Source organism: Tenrec ecaudatus, chromosome 16 (assembly GCF_050624435.1).
Source record: "Tenrec ecaudatus isolate mTenEca1 chromosome 16, mTenEca1.hap1, whole genome shotgun sequence".
Taxonomy (NCBI): Eukaryota; Metazoa; Chordata; class Mammalia; order Afrosoricida; family Tenrecidae; genus Tenrec; species Tenrec ecaudatus.
Window position 1 is genome coordinate 45240288 of NC_134545.1, and position 25267 is coordinate 45265554.

General features: G+C 40.2%; 1 protein-coding gene across 1 annotated transcript in view; it reads right to left on the reverse strand.

Moving 5' to 3' along the window:
* Nucleotides 1-25267, reverse strand: part of ADK (adenosine kinase) — a 560488-nt gene that overhangs the window by 534650 nt on the left and 571 nt on the right. The window lies entirely within an intron of this gene.

Here is a 25267-nt window from a genome sequence, read left to right on the forward strand (position 1 = left end):
AATTCTGGTAACCCTGGAGGCATAGTGGATTGATTAAGCCTGGGCTGCTAACCCCAAGGTCAGTTATGGGAAGCTACCAGCTGTCTCCTCAGGAGAAAGATGAGACTTTCTACTCCCATAAAGAATTACAGTCTCAGAAACTCACAAGGACAGGTCTACCCTGTCTTATATGGTCACTATGATTTGGGATCAAGTGGACAGCAGTGAGTTTGGACCCAATTCTAACTTTCTGTGAATTTAAGTCTGGAGGTTTATATACCTTTCAACAGAACAGAACACAGGGATACATATACCTAACAAAAGCAAAACTATGATGTTATGGAAAACTTATACACACCCCAAAAAGGGGCAAATTATCTGGTTAATTTCTTTACTAAGATGGTATTTTAATACTACTGAATGTAGTAATATAATCACCAAAGTGTTCACCAAAATTGAACTGTTTAGATTTGAGATAACAAAACAAGCACTATATAGAATAAATAAGGCAAAAAGCAATTTAGTCAGCATACTTCAATGTGTCAACATGCTAGCCCATCATCCTAAAATGGAATATTACCAACTATCTTGAAGGGTGCAGTTCTGAATCTCTGAACAGCATAAGTCCTCAATAAAACCCAAAACTAAAAATAATAACTAAGATCTCAGCTCTGTTCATGAAAAATAAATTCTGAAGAACTCTATTTTAAGAGGAACTAAGACTTCCTCGGCCATGCTTGTAAAACAACTGTCAAATATTTAACAGTTAACTTCCAAAAGAAGACATTATTTACTTATAAAAGAGATTTTCTTTTACTTTAATGTTTACTCAAAAAGTTAAGACACTTTTACAGAGTTGATCCCAGAGTAAGAGTTTATTTTGATGAAACAAGCTGAAAAGAATTTGAGAAAACCTAAATAGCTGAATTTAATTCCTTTGGTTTTTGGTTGGTTGGTTTTAAGTGACCCCTCCTGGCTGAGTCTATAGAGATGAACTTCTTAAAAAGACCATTTTGTGGCACTATGCATTTGTTACATAGTACACGATGAAATTCCAAACAGTATTGTGCTCCTATTTGATGGTCTTGAAGTTCTAATTATATTACAATGCAAGGCTCTCTAATTCCAAGTCTTGCTAGCTCAGAAGAAAAAGAAATATTACTCTGACAGGTCACTGAGATATTTATAAATTCCCTCTTCTGGAAAATCCACTCCTTCAATGAACAAACATTTATGTTATACATACATATATTTATGTAACACTTACACACCAAAATAAACGAAACTCACTGCCATTGAGTTGATGCTGACTACCCTAGAGGACAGAACTGCCCCTGGGTGTTTCCAAGACAGTAACTGGACAAGCTGGGGATTTCAAACTGCTGACTTTGCAGTTAGCAGCCTAATGAGTAATTACTACCCCACCAAGGCTCATCCATTCATCCATCCAATTACTACCTGTAGCCTTCAAGCCAATTCCACTTCCAGTAACCCTACAGGATAGAGCAGAGCTGTCCCTTATTTCCAAGGCTGTAATTTTCATGAAAGTAGACGGTTCCATTTTCCTCCCACAGGACAGCTGGTGGGTTTAAACCATTTACCGTATAAATAGCAGGGAAGTGCTTAGCCAGTTGTCACCTTCAGACTCATGCAGCCACGTGCAATGATGCAACGTGCAGGAAGATCACAGAAGGGTGGGTGCAAAGTCTTCTGGATCCAGTGGTGTGGCGAAGCATCATAGGGCTCTGGCAGGTCCCATAGCCCTCCTTATGAGAAGGCCACGCCCACAAGGAGACGCCATCAGGCTGTGACCTGATTGACAGATTGAATACCACCCTACACTTTTATATGCCTTCACGTCAACATAAAGCTATGTGCTACCACATGAGGCAACTCAAAGTACCATGGCTTGGGTCACATGTATCTTAGTCCTCAAAGTACCATCCTTGCTTTCCAGTCCTCTAAAGAGGTCTTGTGCAGATTTACCCAATGAAATGAGTCACTGGCTCTCTTGACTGAAGCTTCCATGCACATTGACCGTGGATCCGAGTAAGATGAAATCCTTGAGAATTCCTGTCTTTGCTCTGAGATAAGTGGTTATCTACTGGTTCAGTTGTGAGCATTTGGATCTTTTGCACACTGAGTTGTGATCCAGACTGAAGGCTGCAATCCTTGCTCTTCAACAGCAAGTGGTCCCAGTCCTCCGCACTTTCAGCAGGCGACGACGTTGTGCCATCTCCATGTGTCTTTATTCAGAGGGTCTGAGGGATTTTCACCATGGACTTATGAGTAAAGTGATTATTCTAGTCAAAGCTGATTACAGTCACCATGAAGAATAGAAATATAGTCTACATGTGTATATTTTGCCTCTGCTCTTCAAGTATTAATATTTATTTCTCTTACATACTCATTCCATGTAACAAGAAAAAGAAGTCCAAGAAAAATAAAGTGCTTTCAAGTAAGGGTTCTATCCATTCTCATTAATAAGAATTTATAGCTAAAATATTAATCCATTTTATAACATTGGATGCTACCAACATAGCCTTAAAACTTCTTCAAGATAATTTGCTTCCAAAAAGAGTTAATACGTCATTAATTAAAGAAAGAGGGGGTAAAAAAAGTCTCTTAAGTAGCTCTGGTGTTGCTGACAAGGTAAGCACTAGATTGCTAATCATTAGGTCAGTGGTTCAAATCCATGAGGCTGTTTGCTCCCATATATATTTACAAAGCCTCAGAAATCTATGTTGGGTTGCTAGAAGTCAGAATTGATTCAATAGCAGCAGGTTTGGTTGGGGGATCTACAGTGCAACAGAGTGAACTGGCATGAAGATTAATTCAACTAGTTTTCTGACTCCAAGTGGCAGTAAAGCCACAGACAAGATGAAGTGTGCACATCCATAGCTCTAAATGTAATGTGTAAAGTACAATCAGCCAGGAAGGAGTTTCATACAGAAGGCAGCACTGGCTAGGTCTCGAGGATCGAAGTTTTATTTTATCATATTCTGCAAGTGTTATCCTTTCCCCCCCTAATAAACAGTTTTATTGGGACATAATCCAAATATCATACAATTCAATAGTTCATTTATATCAAGAAGTGTTGTACAATCATTACCACAATCAATTTTAAAACTTTTTTTTCCTTATACTTCTTATTAGCTCCCCATTTCCTTCCACTCTCCCCTACTGTATCCCCAAGGAACCACTCATCCTTGTTTTATTCTAATAGTTCTTATTTGTACGTGCTTCCATAGATTTTTCTCTTGGGCCAAGGGGTTAATATCACCTCCCTTACTCGACAAGGTCCTAGAAGAGTTTTTAATTATAGTATCTCCTTCAACACTCACCCGCTCCCTCAAAACCTACTCACTGCCCCACCACACACACCAAGTACCCATACTACACACACATACACCCTAAATTCTTGAGACAGGAGGTGTAGGCGAGGCAGGGGAAGAAGACATACAAATTTACCTCGGGCTGGCCAAATGTCCCCCCTCTAACACTTATTCAAGGAGCACCGGTCCTGTAGTGGCGATGAGCTGGGGTGCTAAGCCCAAGGTCAGCAGTTCAAATGACCAGCTGCTCTCGGGGAGAAAGATGAGGATTTCTATTCCCATTGTGAGACCAAGAATTAGTCTTGGACTCACAAGGCAGTTTATGGTGCCCTAAAGGGTTGCTATAAGTTGGCATCGACTTGATGACTGTGAGTTTCATTTTTGGTTTTGATATTAATTTGTTCAAGAGTAGTTACATAGTCCAAGAATATCAATCAGAGTCTTCACACAACTGATACCTAAATGTGGAAATAGGGTTCAAGAAATTTTGGCTTGGGTTAAGAGTTGCTTATCTTATTACATGGTGATAGTCCATGTAAGAAATAAATCAAATAATACCAAAGGACAAGAGTAGAAGAAGATATGCCCCTAAATTGAGTCATATTTTGCTGGACTGCTCAAGTACGTGAGTCAACAGAGTGGCTAAGATGCCCTGTCTCTAAGATGACACAATGAGAGATGTACCATGTTTAGCCTCAGCGTGGGGAAGGCACGCCGACAAGTGGTCATTTGTGATAATCCCCAATTTTATGCGTGATCAGTGAGCATGTCTGCAATAAAAGATGAAGGGGCTATATGTGACCTCCTCTGGCTTCCCTGTTACCACAAGGCAGGATCAGACATACATTCCTCCTCCATCCTTTACCAATTCTCACACAAACCATTCCTCCCAAGGCACTCTACTTCTATGCTGGGTTCAAAATTCATTGCAACGGTCGCACAGAACACGCAGACAATGCTCACAGTTAGGGAGGCTAATTGTGGGATCAGTAAACAGAAGAATACAGTCATTGGTCCACAGCAACACCTCCCTTCAGTCAGCAGCCGAGTCCCTCTCCAGTGCTCAGCCTCTCAGCCACGTGGTTCCTTGGCTTCTGCCTCTGTGGGGCAGGAAGTCAGCCCACCTCTCGCTCTCTCGTAGATCCATAGTCACAGCCAAATGAGGCAAAGGCACTCCATAGTCCTGCCACTGTTCCTCCGAGTCTCTGTGCCACAGCCTCTGGTGCCTGTGGTCTCGATCTCCACCACTTCAAGTAGAAATCTGGAAAGTGCTCTTCCAACAGTCCTGGGATTTCTCTGTGTCCCAGGTGGCTCTTAGACAGAGCAATGGCTTTGATGGAGGTGTGAATTTGTCTTTCAGCAGAGGAAACAAAGGATGGTGATTAAGTCACACCCTCTAACAGTCTAAAGACACATCCCACCCTAATCCTGTAACAGAGACTCACCCACTACCATGCAGTTGATTACAACTCACAGACAACCTACAGGGCAGAGTAGAACTGTCTCTATTTAAGACTATAAACCTTTACAGGAGTTGAAAGTCTCATCTTTCCCCCTGGAGCAGCTGGTGGTTTAGAACTGCTGACCTTGCCTAGTGCATAACCCACAACCTCAACAGAGTGCCTCTGTAACAGGAAATCCCCTCCAAAATGGAAGTAGAGTCTTCAAGACCCACCCTAAGCCTGTAACAGAGAGCATACTCCAAAATGAATTATAACCCCAGGCAGAGAATCCCAAATTAGAGTGCTGCACATAAGGAATTATGGCTAGAAGAACCATATTAATTGACTATATCACAAGATCATCACCTTATAACCCATAATTCTGAATCTACAAAAAGCATAGAAATATATCAAGTTTACTAATAACTAAATACAGCTTACTGACAAAATAATAGCGGTTACAAACTGAAGTCCCTTGAAAAGGGTAAGAATGACAAATACTGGGATCCAGTGAGTTATTTGATAGGACTCTTCTAGCTGTAGTCTTTACAATTCCTACCGAACGACTGGGCACCCAAACCCACTACCATCAAGTGGATTTCACCTCCACAGGAACCCCCCAGGTCAGAGCAGAGACTCCTCCTACCTCCCCCGAGGGGCAGGTGGACTGAAACTGACCTTGAAGCACAAACGTGTAACCCAGTATAACACCAGGGTGTCTGTGGGCCACCAAAGGGATTAAACAGTTTACTAATAATGTAAGTATGGCACCCATGTGGGATGGGGCCAAACAAGCAAGATATACTGGTATTGATAAGTTTTGACATCACACTAGGTTTAAAATGAGGCATCTCAGAAGTACCATGGACTGCTAAAACGCCAAATAGATCTGTCTTGGAAGAAGTACAGCCAGAGACAAGGATGGTAAGACTTTGTCTTAGGTACTTTGGACATGTCAAGAGAACCTGTCCCTGGAGAAGGACAGCACGTTCGGTGACGTAGAGGGACAGTGAAAAGGAGGAAGGCCCTCAACAAAATGAACTGACACCGTGGCTGAAACAATGGTCTCAAACCGAGTTTTTCAGCACATTTTAATGCACATTTTGTGGTAAAATTAGGTGCCTCGGCAGATGTTCATGATGGCCTATACTTGAGTATGTACGGTGAGTAAATCTATTGTCTCTATGGATTACTAGTATCTTGGGGCATGGCAGGAGACCTTGGAGGAAATGGGAAGGAATAAGAATCAGCACAAAAAAGAAGAAAATGTTCTAAGATTGTGGTGATGACTGTACAACTCTTCCCCCCATTTCTGTACAGCTCTTAATATGACTGAACTACTGAATGGTAAGATACGTGAATTACATGCCAATAAAACTATGTTTTAAAAAGCTTAAACTTTTGAGCATTTTAAAGGAAATAGTATGAAACCTCAAGTACAAAAACATTACAAATAAAATATTCTATGTGGAGGCAACAACTTTCAATCTGCTTTACCTTCTTCAATTAGTATTTAGAACTTGAATTTGTAAAAACATGTAAGCAAAATCCCCGTCCAAATCTTCAAGTCAAGAAGCTGAAGGCCCCCACAAAAGGGTTACAAAGGAGGGACAACGCAAGCAGGGTGCAGTATAGCACCTAGGAAACATGCATCAATCCTCCAGATCCTGCATGCCCACCCCCAACACCATGACCTAGTTCTACCGTACAAATCTATTTAGACCGGAGGACACACAATGGTACAGATAAGAGTCCCACACATGGAATTCAGGACAGATAAAACCCTCAGGAGTATCGATATCATGAGGGGAGGGGGATGGTGATGGTAGGGGACACAAAAAACAGAAATGTGGGTGACGGGGGACAAAGGCCAGTGTAAGACACAAAATAACAACAGTAATATATAATTTATCAAGGATTCACCAGAGAGGGAGGGGAAGGAAGGAGGGGGAAAAAAGCTGATACCAAAGGCTCAATTAAATAGAAAATGTTTGGGAAATACTGATGGCAACACATGTACAAGTGTGCTTAATAAAACTGAATGATGGATTGTTATAAGATTTATAAGAGCCCCCCACCAATAAAATTATGAATTTAAAATAAAAAAGGAACAGTGCTTTAAAAAAAAAAGAAATTGAAGAGAAGGCTTTCCTTACTACCGGAGATATCACCCCCAATGATACCTATTTTTTTTTAGATGAACACCTATTTGGTATTCTGATGAAGAATTATTATTCATACACAATAGCACAAGTTATAAAGTTGAACGCTAAAGTTCACAATCCCTTTCTTAAATCTTTGGGGCCAGGAATATCTTGGAATTCAGAATTTTATATAATTAAAAATGTCATGATTTTTAGGGAGGTAGCACTGTGCAGGTATTATTTATTTTGTAAACTACCCAGGAGGACTTCATGCAGCAGGCCATTACCAAACAGACTAATATTTCTACTGCAATATATATAAATCTGTTGGACAAATACTACAGCGAGCGTCCTTTCAGTTCAAATTATGCTGCCAAATTTTAAACTCCTGGTTTTCATGACTTTTGGGGTCCTAAAAATGTAGCAAAGAGATTACAACCTGAAATAAAATCGCAGTTTCAGATTTACCTGGAATACGAGGGGTACAAAAAATGGATTTTTTTTCAAAGCTATGTATTTAAATTTTTTTTTAAAAACCACCTTATTATCTTCAAAGTACAATCCATGACCTTAATGTGCTTCCAATCTTGGAAACATTTTTCAAACTCATCTGTTTGGATGGCTGACAGCACCTCCCTCGATTTTTTCTTTACCTCTTCTACGTCACCAAATCGCTGTCCTTTCATGCTCCTCTTCCTTCGCAGAAATACAGAGATGTAGCATGGAATGAGGTCAGGTGAGGATGGTGGATGGAGGAAGAGAGGCAACAACTGGCACACTGATATGGGTGCATAATCAAGTACAAATCAGGCCTTTTTTGACACACAGTTATGCTATCTATCCGGTACCTCTAAATAGAAAGTTTGATTAACAGTCTGACCTGGTGGAACGGACTCCAAATGCACTAGGAGTCCACATTTCCTCTGTTGTCAGAAAAGTTGACAAACATCCTGAATGACGTTTGTTCTCAATCAACAGTTCTCCTTTTTTGAAACGAGAAAACCATTAGTGCAGTTGAGTTTTTCCCATAGTACTGTCCTTGTAAGCTGTGTTCAAAATTTCACAGCCACACAGCAGCTCTCTTAAATTGGCCATCACAAAAAAACAAGGTTAGAGCAAAACTGCTTTTACAAAAAATTTCACTGTGACCAGACAGAACCTTCCCGGGGACACCACGAGCAGGGAAAAGTGTGTACTACAAAAACTCCGCTCTGCAGCCAATGCCGAGAGGACCACAGAGCTGGCCCCACCATGAGACACGACATCCCTCACTGACCCACAGCCCTACAGGGGACAACACTGGAGACAGTGTGGGAATTGCACCCGATCTGACCCCACCACACCGAGGCAAAACACGAAGGGCATAGCAAGGGAGCGGCACAAGGAAGTCCCCAAAGAATACCAAAAATAGACTTTGGGACGAGGGCGTGGCACCCCATCAGACTCAACTGGAGAATACTCCTAAGGGTCAATAGACAGACCTTGAATTTTTTACAGGATTTTCTTTTTCTTTTTTGTTGTTGTTATTGTTTTGTTTTCTTTTGTTGCTTTGTTTCGCCCCCTCACCCCCCACTATCATGATTCCAATTCTACCTTTCAAATCTAGCTAGACCAGAGGATGTACATAGGTACAGATAGGAACTGGAAACACAAGGAATTCAGGACAGATGAACCCCTCAGGACCAGTGGTGAGAGTTGCAATACCAGGAGGATGGAGGGAGGGTGTGATAGAAGTGGGGAACCGATTGCAAGGATCTACATATAACGCTCACTCTGGGGAACGGACAACAGAAAAGAGGGTGAAGGGAGATGTCGGACATTGTTTAAGACATGACAAAATAATCATTTATAAATTATCAAGGGTTTGGGAAGGAGAGGGGCGGGGAAGGAGGGGAAGAAATAAGGAGCTGATACGAAGAGCTCAAGTAGAAAGCAAATGTTTTGAGAACGATGATGGCAACAAATGTACAAATGTGCTTAACACAATGGATGTATGTATAGATTGTGTTAAGAATTGTACGAGCCCTCAATAAAATGATTTTAAAAACAAAATTTTAAAAACTCTGCTCTGCCTAGCACAATTCTTTTTCTGTGTGTGTGGGTAACCCCTGATATTCTGTAAAGATGATATTTACTTGGCCAATGTATGCATTTTATGCACATCAAATTTCTCAAACTTACATTCATGAGTCTTAATACATATATGATCATTACAGGATATTTCAGGGAGAAATCCTTTAATAAAAAAAAACTACAATCATTCTTCATAAAGGTAACCATTATTGAAGGTCTACCCATCGTATTATATCTATGCCTTTCTGCCACATGTGTGTCCCTAATGCCTCCCATTCCTGTTGCGTGCATGCCTATTGTACAGCCCCTTCCTGTTACTTATGAGCTTACCGTGGCCAGTGTGTCCCAGATTACATAAAGTGAGATTTCATCACTTGCCTTCTCTCTCTGCTCAGGCCTGGCTCCTGAAATCATGACTGGGAGGTTCATCAACCCTGATTTTCATATATCCCAAAACAGAAAAACATAACACAACTTCAAGAGGGTCCCCTTCAATGGCATGACACCTCTGAGATACAACCCAAATATGGACAGCGAAGACCAAACAGGATGGATGACACAGAATACCAGGCTTGGTGGAGGAACAGGAACTGCCGTGACGGTTAGACATTTTTGGCTTCTGACTCTGAACCCTGAATTTGGCTCAACCCTGCCCTACCCTTGGATTTTGTAGTGAAAAGCACCTACCCCCACTGGAGCTAGTTCCTCAGTGTGTTGTCTAGGATATAAAACATACAGAATACAAATGACAGAAAGAGCAAATGAACAAATAAATGGAAAAACAATAACAAAAATGATGCTTCTGCTCACCAGCCTGCCCCGACTCAATTGCTGAGGACAAAGTGGGTGCATAAGCAAAATTGGTGGAGAAAGCTGATGGTGCCCGGCTATTAAATGACATAGAGTATGGGGTCTTAAAGGCTTGAAGATACACAGGCGGCCATCTAGCCAAGAAACAACAAAGCCCACATGCAAGAAGCACACCAGCCTACCCCGACACAAATGCTGAAGACAAAGCAGGTACATAGGCAAATGTGAAGAAAAGCTGATGGTGCCTGGCTGTCAAAATATATAGAATCTGTAGCCCTGTAGGCTGGAAGATAAACAAGGGGCCATCTAACTTAGAAACATCAAAGCCCAAATGGAAGAAGCACACCAGCCTGTGAGATCACAAGGCATCGAAGGGATCAGGTATCAGCCATCAAAGACCAAAATAAAAGCATAGCATTGTGAATGAGGGGGAGTGCGGAGTGGGGACCCAGGGTCCATCTGTGGGAAATTGGACATCCCATTGCAGAAGGGCTGCGGGAAGGAGAGTAGCCAGTCAGGGAGCAGTATAGCAATGATAAAATATGCAATTTCCCTCTAGTTCTTGAATGTTTCCTCCCCCCAACTATTATGATCCCAATTCTACCTTACATATCCGGCTGAACTGAAGGATGTTCACTTGCACAGATAGGAACTGGAAATACAGGGAATCCAGGACAGATGAATCCCTCAGGACCAGTGGTGAGAGTGGTAATATCAGGAGGGTGGAGGGAAGGTGAGAGAGAAAGGGGGAACAGATTACAAGGTCTGCAATATAACCTCCTCCCCGGGGGTCGGACAGCAGAGAAGTGGGTGAGGGAGACATTGGATGGTGTGAGATATGACAAAATAATAATAATTTATAAATTATCTAGGGTTCAAGGGGGAGGGGGGGACAGGGAGGGAGGGGGAAAAATGAGGTGCGGATGCCAAGGACTCAAGTAGAGAGCAGGTGTTTTGAGAATGATGGCAACATATGTATGAATGTGCTGGGCACAATTGATGTTTGTATGGATTGTGATAAGAGTTGTATGAGCCCCTAATAAAATGATTAAAAAACAAACAAAAAAGGGTTATAAAACTCTTAGGGGCTATATATAGATTTCTTTTATAATATATAACATGTTAGTATAATTAAACCAAAATCTTTATAGAGCACTATGTTTTGTTTTGTTTGTTTTAATCTTACTAGGTACATGGAATCCCCTTTCAATCTGAGGACTTTGGATTTTCTAGAAAATTCTCAGCTATTATCTCTTCCAATATTGTTTCCCCCCCATTCACAATTATTTCCCCCTTTTAGGACTCTTTATGATCCAGGTTTCTACTTCTCAAATTATATTCATATCGCTTTTAATTTTTTTTCTAGCCCTGTACCTCTCAATACCATATTTTTATATTATTATTTTATTGGGGGCTCGTACACTTAACACAATCCATACAAACATCCATTGTGTCAAGCAGATTTGTACATTTGTTGCCCTCATCATTCTCAAAACATTTGCTTTCTACTTGAGCCCTTGATATCAGCTCATTTTTTCCCATTTCTCTGCCCTGGATTCTCTGTGTTTCTGGTTCGTATCTGTACCAGTGTACGTCCTCTGGTCTAGCTAGATTTGTAAAGTAGAATTGGGATCATGGATCATGATAGTGGGGGGGGGGAGCACTTAAGAAGTAGATGAAAGTTTTATGTTTCATCATTGCTACATTGCACCCTGACTGGCTCGCCTCCTTCAAGAGACTTTTCTGCAATGGATGTCCAGTTGCCTACAGATGGGCTTTGGGTCCCCACTCTGCACTCCCCCTCATTCACAATGATATGATTTTTTGTTCCTTGATGCCTGATACCTGATCCCTTCGACACATCGTGATCACACAGAGTAGTGTGGTTCTTCAATGTGGGCTTTATTGCTTGACACAATAGATGGATGGATGGATTGTGATAAGAATTGTAAGAGCCCCCAATAAAATGATTTTTTAATTTAAAAAACCCAACTATTTATCCAAAAAAAAAAAGGATTTACAGCCTCAAAACCTCAAAGGGGAAATTCTACTCTATCCAATGGGGTCTGTATGAGTCAGAATTGACTCAAAGGCAGTGAGATGGGTTTATTGTAACAGTTCACATTCATTAAAGACTTATCATATATTGGTTTTATATTTATTTTCTCATTAAATCTTTGCAACAATCTTATGAAGTAGATTAAATTAATATACTTATTTTATAGATTAAAAAAACAAAGGTATGTGGCAGTTGAGCAATCTTCCCCAGATAATTAAATAAGTAAGAGTAACATGAAAACCATCTACCCGATTCTAGAGCCCACGCTCTACAGGCATTTGTCCCAATCGGATGTCCATTTAAATTTCAAGTCTCTCTTTTTATGCCCATTTTAACGTGAACATTTGGCACAGAGATAAGGTTTGACTTATGTAATAGGAGTGGATCTATACTCTCATTAGAAAGAAGCTTATCAACCTCATGGAACCCTAGTTGCATAGTGACCACACATTGGGCTGCTAACTGCAAGTCAGTAGTTCAAACCCACTAGCCGCTGTGAGGGAGAAAGTGGCCTTCTGCTCCCTCTGAGGGAGAAAGTGGCCTTCTGCTCCCTCTGAGGGAGAAAGTGGCTTTGTACTCCCTCTGAGGGAGAAAGTGGCTTTCTACTCCCATAAAGTCTCAGAAGTCACAGGGGCCATTCTACCCAGTCAGATAGGGTCGCAATGAGTCAGCACTCATTTGATAGCAGTGAGGTTTGGGCTGGAGTCTAAGTCCAAACACATTCCCTTTTGTGTGTGTGTGTTTTCTGGAAAGGAAGCACTAGGTCAAATAAGTTTGGTAACCGATGGTTTTAGCAGGGCTCCTCAAACTTTTTAAACAGGGGGCCAGTTCACTGTCCCTCAGACCGTCCGAGAGCCAGACTAGTTTTAAAAAGAAACTATGAACAAATTCCTATGCACACTGGACGAGTCGGCTGCTAAGCAGGACAGGCAGCCAAAACACCTGGGATAAATGTCCTCGCGGGCTGCATGTGGCCCACGGGCTGCAGTTTGAGAATCCCTGGTTTAAAGTGTCAACAAGACACTGAGAGATGCTCAGCAGGCAACTGAAATTAGGGTCTGAGGACTAAGGAATGTAAAAAGGGAAAGATCACAAATGTGAAAGTGTCTACTGCAACGTCTGTATCTTCTACCAGTGGTTCCTAATCTTCCTCAGGCGGCGACCCTGTAACACAGTTCCTCATGTTGTGGTGACCCCTCCAACCATAAAATTATTTTTGTTGCTACTTCATAACTGTAATTTTGTTACTGTTATGAATCAGGCAACCTCTGTGAAAGGGTCATTCAACTCCCCCAAAGGGTCGCGACCCACAGGTTGAGAACTGCTGTTCTATACCATCTGCTTCAGTCACAGTAACCCACCTGCACTCACCCAACAAAAAGCAGCTCTCACCCATCTCTTACTTTCCTAAGCCCTACTAACTTTCCACTATGATAGGACCTGTGTCTTACTTCTCTCTGTCTGTAGCCAGTTTCTAGAACCATACCTTATAACAGTAGGCAGTTGAAAGAGTAACTGAGGAACCTGCAATGTTCTACAAGCCTTGGAGGGAGCTCTTAGAGGTGGTGATTGCTAAAGAAATTAGAAGAGATTTATTTCCAAAGGAGTGTGTGTGTTGGGGGAGTGGGGGAGGAGTGATCCTAATTGTAGGTAACTGTCAGAGGGCACTCTGATGAATTACAAGTTGGGTGGCTAACTGCAAGCTCAACAGTTCGAAAACACCAGCTACTCTATGGGATAAACATGAACTTTGTGTGGGTCACATAGTAGGTTAACCACATGGTAAGCAGTTCAAACCTACCAACAGCTCCAATTGAGAAAGATGAGGTTTTCTGCTTTCACAAAGATTTACAGCTTCAGAAACCCAAAGGGGTAGTTCTACCCTGTTCTGTAAGGTGGCCATGGGTCAGAGTCTATTTGGTGGCAGTGGATTTGGTTTTTGGTTTCTTTTTACCAATTCCAGCTGAAAATATATTAAAGTCTGTTTCTTGCTTTCCAATTTTATTAAATGCTATCCCCTGCAAGTCAACCTAGCCTATGAAAATACCACATTTTTAAAAGGGGACATAATCTTGCTGGAGTTAAAGTGGGCTGCTAGCGGAAAGGTAAACAGTTTGACCCCACCAACAGGTCCATGGGAGAAAAACAAGGTAGTCTGCCTCTGTAAAGATCTGCAGTCTCAGAAACCCTATTGAGCAGTTCTACTGTCCTATAAGGTCGCTAAAAGTTGTCATTTACTTAACAGCAGTGAGTGGGTTAGTATGGCTGGATGTTTTCCTGAGAGCAGAGTTTCTCAATTTTATTGAAATTTTTGGCCAGATAATGCTTTTGTTTGGGGGCTGTCTTGTGCATTGTAGAATGTTTAATGGCATCTCTATTAAAGCATGCACACGCACACAAACACACAAGCCTGACCCCATCCTCGTTATGACAACAAAAAATGCCTCCACACCAAAGTCGAGCTCACTGCCTTGAATGGATTCCAACTCATAGGACATAGAGAAACTGTTCCACAGGTCTTTCAAGACTGTAACGAGGGAGAAAATCGCCCCTGGTTGAGAGCTACTACCCTAGATCTAACTTAAATTCTCATAAAACCTTAATATATTTTTCTTTTTTTTAAATCATTTTACTAGGGGCTCATACAACTCTTATCCCAATCGATACATATATCAATTGTGTAAAGCACATTTGTACATTTGTTGAAATCATCATTCTCAAAATATCTGCTCTCCACTTAAGCCCGTCATCAGCTCATTTCCCCCCCTCCCCACTCCCTTCTCCCTCATGAGCACTAGATAATTTATAAATTATTATTTGTCATATCTTGCGCTATCCAACATCTCCCTTCACCCATTTTCCTGTTGTCCGTCCCCCAGGGAGGAGATTATATGTAGATCCTTGTAATCGGTTCTCCCTTTGCTATCCCCCCTCCCTCCACCCTCCCAGTATTGCCACTCTCACCACTGGTCCTGAAGGGATCATCCGTCCTGGATCCCCTGTGTTTCTAGTTCCTATCTGTACCAGTGTACATCCTCTGGGCTAGCCAGATTTGTAAGGTAGAATTAGGATCATGATAGTGGGGGGCGAGGAAGCATTTATGAACTAGAGGAAAGTTGTAATTTTCATCATTGCTACATCGCACCCTGACTGGCTCGAATCAACCCTGCAACCCTTCTGTAAGGGGATGTCCAGTTGCCTACAGATGGGCTTTGGGTCCACACTCCACATTCCCCCTCATTCACAATGACATGATCTTTTATTCTGATGATGACTGATACCTGATCCCTTTGATACCTGTGATCACACAGGCTGGTGTGCTTTTCCATGTGGGCTTTGTTGCTTCTGAGCTAGATGGCCGCTTGTTTACCTTCAAGCCTTTAAGACTCCAGACACTATATCTTTTGATAGCCGGGCATTATCAACTTTCTTTGCCCATTGGCTTGTGCATCAATTTGTCTTCAGCGATCCTATCAGGGAGGTGAGCACACAATGATACTATTTTTTGTTCTTTGATTCCTGATAACTGATTCCCTTCGGTACCTCATGATCATGCAGGCTGGTGTGCTTCTTTCTAAATCTTTTTCTTGACATCTAGAAATGTCAAATTTATTTGTTCTTCATTGACTGATTCTACTTATTAAATTATACCTGGGGCTTTATATAAATAATTTACTGGAAATTTAACCCAAACTGCTGTGTAAATCTTCACCAAAAACACAATATAAAATATCATTAAAAAGAAAAGTGTTTTACCTGATGCAAGGGGCTTAAGTGGAGAGCAAATGCTTTGAGAATGATTGGAGCAAGGAATGTATGGATGTGCTTTATACAATTGATGTATGTATATGTATGGATTGTGATAAGAGTTGTATGAGTCCCTAATAAAATGTAAAAAAAGAGGAGAAAAAAATGATTAGGGCAAAGACTGTACAGATGTGCTTTATACAATTGATGTATGTATATGTATGAACTGTGATAAGAGTTATATGAGCCCCAATAAATTGTTAAAAAAAATAAAGGTATATAATTTAAAAAAAAAGAAAAGTGTTTTGAGAGAGAAAGAATATGGACTTCATCATGGCCCACCAATCCCCTAGGGACGGCATCCCTGCTTGAAGCAGCCAATGCACAGAGAGGACCATAGGGCCGGCCCTACCACAAGACAAGACTTTCCCTCACTAACCCATAGCACTATGGGGACAGCCCTAGAGACAGTATGTGGAAAGTGTACCTGGTCTGCTTCACGCACAGCAGGGTGAAATGCAAAGGGAATGCAACAAGGCAGCAAGGGGCGCAAAGTAACCAAATCCCAGAGGAATACTGAAAATAGACTTCTGACTCGGGGGCAGGGCTTGGCACCTCATCAGACCCGATTGGAAAACATTCATAAGGGTCAACAGACAAAACTGGAACTATCTAGGGTTTTCTTGTTTTCTTTTGCCAGTGTCTATCTACATAAGATAGGCAGGACAAACAATCCCGAGGAGGAAACAATGGGACCAGTGGTCCTGGAGGGGGTGGGGGAAGGGGCAGCAGGGAGCCAACAAACTCAGGGATGGGGGAGCAACAAGAGATCTAAAATTGATGGCGAGAGGTCTGGTGGGGTTTTATCAAGTGCAATGTATACAAGAGAAATTACTAAGAGCCAAGTGGAGGGTGAGCATAATAGTGGGACAGGAAGAAGGTGAAAGGAAATGGAGAAAAGAAGTAGGAAGTAAAAGCTATTTACAGAGGTATAGCTATAAGCATGTATATATGTAAGTATATTAATTTATAATGAAAGGGATAGAGGCCAATGTACATATATTTATGTTACATATTAAGATAGCAGACGGACATTGGGTCTCTACTCAAGGCCTTCCTAAACACAAGAAAACTTGGTTCAAATAACCTGGCACTCGCTGATACTCAAGTTCCTGACATAATCATTGAAGACAAAATTGGTGCATAAGCAAATGTGGTGAAGAAAGTGGATGGTGCTCAGGTATCAAAATATATAGCATCTGGGGACTTAAAGGATTGAAGTTAAACAAGCAGGCATCTATCAAGGAAGCAAATAAGCCTACATGGAAGAAGCACACCAGCCTGTGTGATCATGAGGGGTCCACAAGACCAGGTATCAGGTCTCAAAAGATCCAAAACAATTATATCAATGTGAATGAGGGGCTTTGGAGTAGAGAGCCAAAGCCCATCTGTAGACGATTGGACATCCCCCCACAGAAGGGTTACAAGGAAGGGATGATTCAACCAGAGTGCAGTATAGCACTGACGAAACACACATCATTCCTCTAGTTCCTGAAGGCTTCCTCCCCCACCCTACCACGACCCAGTTCTACCTTACAAACCTGGCTAGACCAGAGTACACACATTGGTACAGATAAGAGCTCTCAACACACGGAATTCAGGACAGGTAAAACCCTCAGGAACAGTAGTGAGAATAGCGATATCATGAGGGGAGGGAGGATGGTGGAGGTAGGGTGGAGGGGGGGAAGGTGAACCCATCACAAGGTTGGAAATATAGCCCTCCCCCCAGGAGGACAAATAACAGAAATGGGGGTGAAGGGAGTGTAAGACACTGAAGAAGAAATAATAACGATAATATATAATTGACCAAGGATTCACAAGGATGGGAGGGTTGGGGAGGGAAGGGAAAAAAGAGGAGCTGATACCAAGGGCTCAGTAGAAAGAAAATGTTTGGGGATGGTTCATGTCAATGTATGTACAAGTGTGCTTAATACAATCAATCGAATGGTGGCTTGTCATAAGATGTGCAAAAGCCCCTCCAATAAGATGATTAATTTTTTAAAAGTGTAGTTTGAAAGGCAGGATTGGGGGAGGGGGAGAAAAAAGTTAACCCAAACTGGTAGCTATCCATTAATTATCAAACAGTCACCATAGATAATATAGTCTAACCATTCAAGACGATTCCTAAAGTCAAACTAACATAACCAAAGTGGGAGGTCAAAAAACATACTACCATTGAGTAGAAACCAACTGACTTATAGTGTGACCCTCTAGGGCAGTGGTTCTCAACCTTCCTAATGCCATGACCCTTTAATACAGTTCCTCATGTTGTGGCGACCCCTACTATAAAATTGTTATCGTTGCTACTTCATAACTGTAATTTTGCTACTGTTATGAATCATAATTAAATATCTGATATGCAGGATATATTTTTATTGTTACAAATGGAACATAATTAAAGCATAGTGATTAATCACAAAACAATATGTAATTATAATATTGTAAAATATTTATTTCTAATGACAAGTAGATGAATTTTTGTCTTGAAGCATGGTGTAGCATGGGTAACAATGTATTCACGCAGGGTACTCGTAGGTGAGCGTAGCTGCATGGAGACGGAGAGAGGAGCAGTGTCTCGGTTCCTAAGACCACGGGAAATGTGTTTTCTGATGGCCTTAGGCGACCCCTGTGAAAGGGTTGTTCGATCCCCTCAGGTTGAGAACCGCAGCTCTAGGATGAGGTAGAACTTTCCCTGTGAGTGTCTTAGACAATAAATGTTTACTGGGGAAAAAAGCCCCAACTTTCTCCCGCAGACGAGCTGGTAGTTTTGAAATACTGATGTTGAAGATTGCAGCCCAGGGCTCCCGATAAATAACAGACTAAAAAAGATCTTGGCAGTAAATTAAGAGATTTGTCCCAGTACTCATCAGTGTTTTCTTTTATTTTCAACCTCAAAAGAATTTAAGATCATGTCTACGTGGCACCAAACAGATATTGTCTAACACAGCTTTAGCTGTGTATGGATTTTTACAAACCTAAACATATATTAGTGACATAAAATACATTATAAATAAAAATGATTACATATCATACATGCATATATTGCAACAACATAAAGTTATGTACGTTAATAAAATACAAAAGAGAACACAAAGGTAAAAAAACTGAAAGCTTACTATGTTTTTTGGGTCAATTGTTTAAAGCTGACAATAGCATTATAATTAAAAGTACAACTTGAAACTAGAAGACCTGGATTCAAATTTCAACTCTATCATTAACTAATAGGTGAGCTGGATTACCATATATACTTGAGTATAAGCCGACCCGAACATCAGTCACACCTAATTTTACCACAAAAACTGCATTAAAAATGTGCTGAAAAACTTGGCTTATTCATGAGTGTATATACAGTAAGTAACTAAACTCTGACAGTTTTCTCATTGATATAATGGGAGATAATTAAAAATATCTACAGGGTATTGAATGCACTTAAATGGGTAAGAGGCTGAAATGGTAGCCCAGCACATACACATTAAGGCAATTATTTATCAATATTTTTAGTGAAATAAGTATATCTTGCATGGTTGTATAAATGCCTTTGTAGCACAGTGGAACAATAATGAATTTTCTCCCAGATGCCCTGGGTTCGTATTCCAATTCTGTTACATTTGGGCATCAATTTCCTCATCTGTAAAGTGGAAGTCTTGACTTCTTTACAATGTCCAATGAAATAATAGGAAAACACTTTAAAAATAGATCATGAGCACTATATGAGGGTCACTAAAAAAATCTAGGAAATATGGCTTTGGGGCTGGAAACACACCTGATGATCATATGACACAATTTTCCAAGACAAACAACTTGTTCATACCAAATACCTTTTTTTAAACAATACAAATAGCGACTATACAAGTGGACTTCTCTATATGAAATACACAAAAATCAAACTGACTACATGTGCAACATATGTGGGAAGAGATAAAGGAGAAGCTTAATATCTGCAGCTAAAACCAGACCAGGGGCTGACTGTGGAACAGACCATCAAATGTTCCTATGTAACAGGTTAAAGTTTAAGACAATGAAACAAGCCCACGACAACAAAAATACAACTGTGAGTCTATCCCATTGAATTTCAAGAATATCTCAAGAATAGGTTGGCTGTATTGAGCACTAATGACAAAAGACTTCCTGAGCTCTGGGAGGACATCAAGAACATCAGAAACAAAGCAAAAGGTCCTGAAATAGACAGGGAAAAGGTAAAGATCTGAGTGGCTGTCAGGAGAATGAAACTTGCTCTTAATTGGAGAGTAGCTAAGACACATGGATGAAAAGATGAAGTCCAAGAGCTGAACAGAAGATTTCAAAGGGCAGCTTATAATGCACTGTGCAAAGGCCTAGAGTTGTAAAATCAAAATGGAAGAACACATTCAGCTTATCTTAAACTCAAAGAACTCAAGAAAAAAATTCAAGGCTCAGATTGCAATACTAAGACTATAGTAGCAGTTCTCAACCTGTGGGTCGTGACCCCTGTGGGGTCAAATGACCCTTCCACAGGGGTCCCCTAATACATCCTGCATATCAGATATTTACATTATGATTCATAACAGTAGCAAACTTAGTTATGAAGTAGCAACAAAAATAAATGTTATGGGTGGGGGAGTCAGGACAACATGAGGAACTGTAGGAAAGGGTCACAGCATTAGGAAGGTTGAGAACCACTGCTGTACGGGCAGTAAGCATCCAAAGATGTTAAAAATACAGAGTTACTGTACCAAAAAATACTAATCCACATTCCACCATTTCAAGTGATAGTATATGAACAAGAACCAATGGTACTGAAGATGTTCAAGCTAAACTGAAAGTATTAGCTAAAAAGAAGGTCCTAGAAATTGATGCAACTCAATGATTGAGAGCCAAGTTTTAGAGTCTCTTCTGACATTCACTTTGATCTTTTGTTTCCTGTATTTTTTTTGAAAAGGGAAGATTCTTCTAATTTTATTTTGTTGAGAGTATACAGAGTAAAACATAGTTTCTACATATACAATTTAGTACTGATTACATTCTTGCAGCCACCCTATCTCATTAACAACCTCATTACTCCATAAAGTCTCTATCTAATCTTTCAAATATGTATTGTATATTTGATCCCACAGACTGGTGTTAAAATAGCATAATGCTTGGGCAGAAAGGCTAAGTTTAAGATGACTTCGGGGGTTATTTTTGAGTGAAGAAGAAAAAGATTTTAATATCATTCCAGGTAACTAAGTATACTTCCTTGAGATAACATCCAAACTTGACAAATGGTAATTTCACCAACACTTATTTTATAGTTACATTAAAATCAATTGAACTCATTTACTTATAATGAATTTTTAACCATTTGGAACGATTTTAAACCAACATTAGGAAGACGTTAGTTCACCAAATAATGCATTATGCATTACTTCTAAATGTTGGCATACGGCATTATTCAAAAAGTTCACATTTAATGTCACCATCTATAGCAATTGAAGAAAAGCTGGGGCAGGAAAGTGTTTTCCATAATCCTAATTTCTGCATAATAACTTACATTTTGTCATGGCAACAAACACTGCCAGTTGTTTATTTGAAGCAACAGGCAATTTATTTCAGAAAATGTCTGGCAAATTACTATGTTTAATTAAATAGCTATCACCCGTCTGCTACTCATTCTTTCAACAAAAATGGGCTGTAAATAAAGTGGGTAGGCCACTCACAGCTCAATCCCACAAGTGCTTTCTGCAATTAAACCACCATATTTCGGCCTGCAACAAAGCACATTAAGTATCCCTTCCAATTTGTCACATTGGCTACTAAATTGTATACTTTTTATTTAGTTAATAATCCAATGGATTTGTAATTTTAAGTGTTTTAAGTTTCAAACAAATTATTTAGCTTTCCTTGTTGTTACTGACTTGTAGCTTCATTCTGTTGTCAGATTACCAGCTTTATATGGTTTCAATCTTTTTACACTTGTTGAAATTGACTTTGGGTCTGAAAATAGTTTAGACCAAAGACATGGACAATGAAGTAGTGTGTGTGCTGTGCTACTGTTGAGTGGGGTGCTCTGCATCTGTTAGGTCCAAATGGTTAATTTTATACAAGCCTTCTATTTATGCCCTTTTAAATTTGCTCCACCCATCATCAAAAAGTGGTGCAAATAATGTCCTCTGTCTCATAATTTTGACATCACACTTGCTGTTATATAGCCACTCCTGTTCACTTTAGATTACTGCTTACTTGTGATGTCAGGTGTTTCTCCCACCCAACTTTAATCTATTTATGCACCTGTACTTAAGGTGTGTCTATTAATGTCATATAGACATGTCATATTTTTGGTCCTGTCTACCCTGTCTTGACTAGAATATTTAACATATTTCTATTCACTGCAATTATTTATCAATAGAGAAAAATTTACTTCAAAGATTAAACATTTCTTCCACCCTCACCCCTTCCTGTGGATTCTTTGTTCTCTACCTTCAAAGCTGAGTTCTTTTTAGGATTACATTTTTCTTTGTTATTAGTACAATGTCTTTTTATATAACTGTCATTGCCAAATCACTTAGATTCCCTGCAACACGAAATTCTCATTATCTATACCAATCGTGCCCATTTTATTTTTACGTTATTGTCAATTACAATTGTGCAGCCCAGACCCTCCATCTCATTGTAAATTTATTTTACTATACGTATTCAGGTGGTTGTGTAGTATTAACACTTTGGATTCTTGGGCTGCCATGTTTTCTTTCTAGAGAACTCCCTCTAATATTTCTTGCAGGGCTAGTCTGGCCGTTGCACATTCAATCTGTATACTTAGCAAATCATTAGAGAAACTAGATTATATGAAGAAGCATTCAACATTAGGATTGGAAAAAAGCTTATTAACAACCTGTGATATGCTGATGACACATCTTGCTTGCAGAAAGTAAACACTGGAAGCACTTGCTGATAAAGCTCAAGGATTGCAGGCTTTAGTATGGTGACCACTCAATGGAAAGTAAAAGTCCTTACAACTGAAATAGGTAACATCATGCTAAGTGGAGAAAAGACAGAACTTGTCGATGATTTCATCAGGCTTGGATGCACAATGATTAGCAGTCAAGAAATCGAACAACGCATTGCATTAGGTAAACTTGCTACACAAGACTTCTTCACAGTGTTGAAAAGCAAGGATGGTATTTTGAGGACTAAAGTGCATGTGACACAAGCCATGGTATGTTCAACTGTCTCACATGCATGTGAAAGTTGGACACTGAATAAAGAAGACTTGAGATAAATCAACGCATTTGAATTATGATTTTGGCAAAGAATATAGAAAGTACCATGGACTGCCAAAAGAAGTATAAGCCAAATGCTCCTTAAAGACAAGGATGGCAAGACAACTTCTCACATAGTTTGGCTATGTTGCCAGAAGAGACCAGTTCCTGGAGAAGGACATAATGCTTGGTAAAGTAAAGGAGCAAAAAAAGCGGAAGGCCCTCAATGAGATGTATGGACCCAGTGGCTGCAACAATGAGCTCAAATGCAAGAACAATTGTGAGGATGACAGGGCTGGCCAGTGTTTCCTTCTGGTGAAGAAAGGGTGGCTTTGAATTGGAACTTACTTGCTGGCACCTAACAATACTCTGAAGCAATATTCTGATTTAACCTTAAGTCATTCACACATACACTCACTGTTATCTAGTGGATGCTGACTCACAGGGGGTTAGAACTGTCCTTGCAGTTAGCAACTCAATGTTGCTGCCAGGGCTCCTCATTAACCTTGAATAAAACTAAAAACTCACTGCCTCCTAGTCAATGCCGACTCAGAGTGACCCTACAGGACAGGGTAGATGTGCCCCTGTGAGTTTCTGAGACTGTGACTCTCGATGGAGTAGAAAGCCCTGTCTTTCTCTTGCCAGAGTGACTGGTGGTTTCAAACTTATGACCAAACACATAACCACTATGCCACTAAGGCTCCTCATTAATCTTGAATATAAAGTATTAGTCTTAAGGAAAATCCTAAGGATTGTAGGTTTAGGACAGGGAGGAGAGCTAATATCTGTGTTCCAATTCAATAAAGGACGTTTTGTGAAGAAGATATATATATATATTTTTTAAGTATTCTATGGCCGAGTAGAAAAGCCTATCTAGAACCCACGTGAGTTTTAATTAAAAGCCCATACTCTTTACTCTGAATATAATTTGAATGTTGTAAATTAAAAACAGGACATCCTGAATTGGTTTTTTTTTAAAGTTCATTTTATCGATGTAAGGTGGAAGAATCCCTAGTAGAGTAGTGGTTAAGTATTTAGGCTGAGGATCAAAGGTCATTGGCTTGAACCTACAGGCACTGCAAGGAGAAAGATGGCAGTTTACTTCAGTAAAGACTAGCTACCCCACTGCCCTAAGTGGATTCCAACACACAGTAATCCTGTAGGGCAGGGTAGAACTGCTCCATAAAATATCTAAGCTACAAAGCTTTCTGGAAGCAGTCTGCCACATCTTTCTCCCAGAGAATTGGCTAGTTCAAACCACCAGCCTTATAGTTAGTGGTTGAGTGCTACTACACCATCAATCTTCCCCTGTAGAGATTCCAGCCTTGGAAATTCTAAGGGGCTGTTCAGAATTTGTTTCAACAGCAGCGAGTATGTATGACAGATCGCATTAGTCTTATCTGAAGAGAACACCAGAAAATCATAAAATAAAATAAAAAACCACCAGGCTTACTATTCTAATAGAAAATGATGGAACTCCAAAGATTATGGCCTTTAGAGGCCCTTGAAGCCTGGGACTGAACTAATCCTGTGGCTTAATTTTAGCAAATTAAGGGCCTAAAAATTGAACACTAACAAGAGTTAGAATAATCAGCTATAAGAGACAAAAGGGCTAAGCATTTACATCAACATAAAGATAGCTCAGGAAGCAGGAAGGAGTAGTAAGAACCAGGGGAAATGGCAAATACAGCAAGTAAGTGGGATATGCTAAGTTATGGTGACACAACCAGTGTAATACAAGGGGAATTTCAAAATGTTCATGGAAAATTCCACCTCTTAATTTCATATCTCCACAATCTTTTCTGTGGCCCTCTCATATGTATGAATTGTTGAATGGAAAACCAATTTGCTCTGTCAGGGATGCTCTGATCTGTAATTGAACTTGAATATGGTGCAAGAGTGGGCAGTATTTCACTGAGTTGTGCATGGGGTGACCAAGAATCATGGATCACGCAGCTAAAAACAAGATAGCTCTACCTTGTTGGTTGTTATACTTGTATTAAAGGCCCTTGCACTCAAAAAAGCATGACCACAAAATCCAGTCCGTAAGTGGCCTTTTCTTTTTAATTATTTGGAAGGTAGTAATCAAGAGTGCCAACAGTTTAAAATCAGTTTAGTATGTCTATTTTGAAAAAGAAAAGTTACTACCTTCCAAAGTACATTTCAAAAATCATCAGACTGTGCACACACTTTATACTTAAGAAGATTGGATATTTTAATTGACATTTTATAAGTAAAAATCGCACTACCAATTACATCTGAGGTAGGTGTTGGGTATATAACTGTAAAAACTGGGTTATATAACTGTCCACTGTAGCCAAAAATGCAAAGAAAAACGAAATGATAAATCTTTTCTATCCATTCTGCCAAATGCTGCCCCACCATGCCTCGGATACAGGGCCTG